This window comes from Euleptes europaea, chromosome 2 (genome assembly GCF_029931775.1).
Source record: "Euleptes europaea isolate rEulEur1 chromosome 2, rEulEur1.hap1, whole genome shotgun sequence".
Lineage (NCBI taxonomy): Eukaryota > Metazoa > Chordata > Lepidosauria > Squamata > Sphaerodactylidae > Euleptes > Euleptes europaea.
In genome coordinates this window covers 115,668,379-115,674,378 of record NC_079313.1, presented here as the reverse complement: position 1 = coordinate 115,674,378, position 6,000 = coordinate 115,668,379, and positions in this window count along the sequence as shown.

Genomic DNA, 6,000 nt, shown 5'->3' with positions numbered 1-6,000 from the left:
CACCCTCCTCAGGCTCCACCCCAAAAACCTCCTGCCGGTTGCGAAGAAGGACCTGGCAACTCTGCTCTCAGCCCTGACCATGGCTAGTATTTGGATGGGAGACCTCCAAGGAATAACAGGGTCATGACGTGGAGCTAGCCAACGGATCAAGACAATGGTGGCTTAAAGGGGACATTACAAAAAACAAGACTGTATGCATCATCCATGAGTAGGGTTGCCAGGTCCCTCTTCACCACCAGCGGGAGGTTTTTTGGGCAGAGCCTGAGGAGGGCAGGGTTTTGAGATGGGAGGGGCTTCAATACCATAGAGTACAACTGCCAAAGTGGCCATTCTCTCAAGGTGATCACCGTCACCTGGAGATAAGTTGTAACAGCGGGAGATCTCTAGCCACCACCTGGAGGTTGGCAACTCTATATCTCGCACTACCAGCAGATCCCAGGGAGGCTGTGGAAATCATGAACAAGTGCTTGGAGGTAGGTTTGAAAGGGCTAACAAGCTGAAACTTAATCCTGTCAAAACAGAGGTGCTACTGATGGGAGAAGGGTCTGACACAGGAAATGGGTCATCCCCTGTTCTGGATGGTGTTACACTCCCCCTAAAGGAGTAGGTTCATAACCTGGGGGGTGCCCCTGGACCCAGGTCTCCTGTTGGATAAACAGGTGGCAGTAGTGGCCAAGGGTACCTTTTTACCAGCTTCAGCTGATGAGCCAGCTGCAGCCCTTCCTAGGCAGTAAAGTTCTTACCACTGTGTTGCATGCCCTAGTAATATCTAGATTAGATTACTGCAATGTGCTCTATGTGAGGCTGCCCTTGAAGACTGCCTGGAAGCTATAGTTGGTACAGAATACTGCAGCCAGCATGTTGACCAGAGTAGGGACCATATCACTCCAGCCTTGTTCTGTCTACACTGGCTTCTAATTTTCTTCCAGGCTGAATTCAAGGTGCTGGTATTGATCTGCAAAGCCCTGTACAGCCTGGGACCACATACCTTAAGGACCACCTTCTCCCATATGAACCCACCTATACACTCCAATCATCCTTGGAGGCCCTGCTTTGGTTGCCCCACCATATGAAGCCATATGGGTGGCAACCCAAGAAAGGGCCTTCTTGGTTGTGGCACCTAAACTTTGGAACTCCCTCCAACTGCCTACACCATCTTCCCCGGAGAGCTGATGCCTTGACTCACTCAAAGCAGATGAAAGAATCAGATGGTAAATACTAATGGGCCTCTTCGTGTGAGAGAACACACATTGCTGATGTCATGGCTGTTATGGCTGTGAGCCAGCATAGTGTAGTGGTTAAGAACAGTGGACTCTGATCTGGAGAACCTGGTTTGATTCCCGACTCCTCCACATGAAGTCTGCTGGGTCACCTTGGGCCAGTCACAGTTCTCTCAGAACGCTCTCAGCCCCACCTACCTCACAAGGTTCCTGTTGTGTGTAGGGTGGAGAAGGAAGGGAAGGTGATTGTAATCTGCTTTGAGACTCCTTAAAGGCAGAGGCAAGCGGGATATAAAAATCAGCTCTTCTTATATACCCAGACCATTCATGAATGTTGCTGTTGTACTTTTCCATAATTTGACATGCCAGGGTTTTAATCATCTCCTCATCTACTGAGAATGGCAGCTTTTTGATCCTCCTGCGGGCTACTGGAGGAAAAGTGAAGAACAATAGGTAGGACAAAATCATTTTGTAAGGGATATTTCAACAGTGGTTTCTATGGGTGCAAATTGCACCTGGTCAAAAGGAACAAACCTATTCACAGCTGGTAATGAAAAGTAATTATACTTCATAAATGCTCTGTTTGAGTAAAAAAAAGAGAAGAGACTCCCAGAGAACATTTTATGCTTTAAACTTAGGAAGAATACATCAAAGAATGTTTAATCTGTGGCATTTTCAATTAGCTTTAATGATTTTGTCAGGTTTTTGAAATATCAGTTCAATTTTTAAAAAATGCCTTCCCATTATTAAATGTTCACATATAATTTTTGTCTTGGTGAAAAGAGCACAGTCAAATTAATTTCAGACAAAGCCTGATTACTTAACCTGGGTTTGAAAGGAGGTAAACATAATTGTCATTATGAAATATTGATGAATGACCCACATCCACCACAAATCCCCAGTTTATATAGATCCTGAACAAACAAGAAATTCTCAAAAAATTGTAAGAAGTGTCACAAGCATAAGATCAAATATGAAGAACGGTTCTACTAAAATTACATGCGGTCAAGGTGGGAGAGTTAACCAACATGGGACTGGAATGCCACAAGTATCTCTGGAGGGATGATATGCACCACTAGGAAAAGAAGTTTTTTCACTCTTTCCACCCACACCATGTCCTTGATCAAAAATACCCCTTCTCAGCTGCTATGAGTATCACTAGGGGAAAAAAAGAGGGATGATCGGGGTATCTGTCTTTTTTTCTTGCTGAGGCTTAGAGCAGCCCAGAGAGTCTGTTTTTGATTAGGGAAATGATGCAAGGGAAGGAAAGAGTTAAAATTATTCCCAGCACCACTTCTTAGACCCATCTTTGGGGCCACTGGAACTATTTTTAAAAGCCAAAATACGGGGGTTTAGATATGGAACTCCGGTGTCACATGTAATTTGGCCCTTAATGTCCTGGTTGTTACATATATGAACACATGAAGCTGCCTTATACTGAATCAGACCATTGGTCCATTAAGAGCCAGCATGGTGTAGTGGTTAAGAGCAGTGGTATGGAGCGGTGGAGTCTGATCATGAGAACCAGGTTTGATTCTTCACTCTTCCACATGAGTGGCGGAGGCTAATCTGGTGAACTGGATGTGTTTCCCCACTTCTACACACAAAGCCAGCTGGGTGACCTTGAGCAAGTCACACTCTCTCAGCCCCACCTACCTCACAGGGTGTCTGTTGTGGGGAGGGGAAGGGACGGTGATTGTAAGCCGGTTTGATTTTCCCTTAAGTGGTAGAGAAAGTCGGCTCGGCATACAAAAAACCAACTCTTCTTCTTCTCTTCTTCTACTGCCTACTCAGACTGACAGCGAATCTTCAGGGTCTCAGGGGGAATTTACATGTAGAACACACACATGATCCCCATACCTCTTGCCTATAACTTGCTTTTCAAACCTGGTCAAAATTGTTCATGGCTGGGTTCAGTTTGGGATCATCCACATGAACTGGACCTGTCTGAAAGAACTACACACATATCAGGTCTTTTTATGAGGCTAAAGTTGGCTCAGATGGTGTTTTTGCTTACTTTTGAGAGCCATGTCCACAGAATCAAATACAGCCCTCAGAGAAATAATGTTTGTCACCGATGGTATTTGTCTATGATGAGCTGGGAAATTTCTTCAGGAAGGTATAGATCTTTTACCATAAGTCACAATCCTATGCAAATTGTCTTATAAGAAAGGGCCTCAGTAGGATTTACCTGCTCCCTTTAAGCTAAATGTGAGAGTGTCTTGCAGGAGATTTGCAAAGGTTGATATGCTAACAGTTTCTTTCTGCAATATCCAACTGCAAGTGAAATATTTTGGCTCTGGAGCTGGTGTTGATGAAGTAGTTGCTGCCGGGTGTGTGCATGTGTGATTCCTATTCAAAAATTCCAGTTTATCCCAGCTTCTGCATATAAAGGATTAGCTGTTATTATTCTTAATTTATTATCATATTCAAATGAACATTTAATATATGAAAGCTTTGTATCAGGCCTAACTGTGGAAACTGTGGGATATATACCTGTACATGAATTATGCATGGTATGCAGAGAGTGGACAGGGAGAAGCTTTTCTCCCTCTCTCATAATACTGGAATGCAGGGTCATCTGCTAAAGCTGGAGGGTGAGAGATTCAAAACAGATAAAAGGAAGTATTTCTTCACACAACGCAGAGTTAAATTGTGGAACTCCCTGCCCCAGGATGTGGTGATGGCTGCCAACATGGAAGGCTTTAAGAGGGGAGAGGACACGTTCATGGAGGAGAGGGCTATTCATGGCTACTAGTAAAAATGGATGCTAGTCATGATGAATACCTGTTCTCTCCAGGATCAGATGCGCATGCCTATTATATTGGGTGCGGTGGAACACAGGCAGGACAATGCTGCTGCAGTTGTCTTGTTTGTGGGCTTCCTAGAGGCACCTGGTTGGCCACTGTATGAACAGACTGCTGGACTTGATGGGCCTTGGTCTGATACAACATGGCCTTTCTTATGTTCTTATGAACATGAAACATGTAATTTTTTTTCCTGGTGGGCATGGCAACAAAATGTAACAAGAGATAAAGTTCTAGCACTAATCAACAAATTACAAAATAACAAATAACAGGGATTAGATGTCCAGGAGTTCTTATGGAGTTCAAATGTGGAATGGACCTTTTAACAAAAATATGCAGCTAGTCTCTAAAATTGGTCTCCTAATTGGAGGACTGGAAAACAGCTAATATTATATTCAGTTTTGAAAAGGTACCTGCTGGGAGTGGTGGTGGGGAGCCCAGAAATTACACACTCTGGCATTAACCTAGATTGTATTGTAGGTAAACTGGAGGAAAGCATTACTGGAGCTAAAATTATTAAAGATACAAAGAGAATACGCTTTGGTGGAAACAAACCAGCACAAATACAATGGGAAATTCTGACTCACCAACCTCTGAGAATTCCTTGAGAATGTCAACACGCATGTAAAAACAGAGGCACTCTGGAAGACGTTATATCTTTGGCGTTCCAGAAAGCATTTGATAAAGTCCCTTGCCAATAGCTCCAAACTACACTTATAGCTTGCTAATACATTTTTTTCATTATCTTTGTATGTATAAAGTACGTTTCCCCCTTGTTCTTGATGTGTCTTGTTCTGCTGTTGAATGCACAGCATTTTAACGATATTCCCTTTTTGTTTTGTTGCAAAACTAGCTCTGCGATCACTACTAGACAACCAGAGTCGTATGTGGTCCCATGCATTGCCTGGTAGCAAGGAAGAGAAAAATGTGAAAGGAGAATGTAACGGTGACTAACAGTGGGGGTTACCACACTTTGTATTCCCAGCGATGTATTAAGAGTTTGAAAATGTTGTAAAAAACATCGCTTTAAAAGGGTTTTTGGATACCACGGCTTATAAATGGTCGGAAGACGTCTTCACAGCTAAAGGGGCCAAACAAAGTGCGAACAGTATTTTTTATAACGTTTTCAAACTCTTAATACATCGGTGGGAATATTTAGAAAGTGCGAACAGTATTTTTTATAACATTTTCAAACTCTTAATACATCTCTGGGAATACAAGTGCGGTAACACCCAGTATTATCCTAAGACAAGTTATACTCTTCTGCTAATTGAACACTGGTCAGAAGAAAACTGAGTGGTTGCTAAACATTCTGAGGCGACAATTAAACAATTACAACAGATTTCAACACAGATGGCTCAATTGATTTCAATGATGAAGATTCTTGACCAATTATCACAGGTATGTAATCAGAAGTTGAATCTGGTTACAGAAGACATAAAAGCCTTGAAAATTCAAATGATGATTACAAATACAGACATACAAGCAATGGATCCTTCTGCCCAAAAAGTTACGGAAGAACACATGGATATAAAGAAGAAGACAGAAGTTCAAGAAAGTAACCAGCCGGCGACAAAGAGATCAGACATACATGAAATGGACTTTTCATCTAAAAAAGTCATGGAAGGACGTGTGGATATAAGGAAGAAGAGAGCAGGTCAAGGAATACAGATTGAAGCCACGATGAAGATGAAGCCCAGAAAGAATTATTTTTGGATACGCATCTTGTCTGAGGAAATGAGAGAGAACAAAAAAATCCTGTTCCCATACCTGACTGGCTTATTTCAGTTACAGAAGGAAGTATTAGACCATTGTTAAAGGATTGACTTAAATATGATTGCTGGATTGGAAGGTTTTGACAGTGTGGATGGGTGGCATGGCTATTAATGAAGTAGTGGAATTAAGATTAAGACATCACTTTTGGATTATATAAATAAGTCCTCCTAATATAGATTATCAATTGATATAAAGGT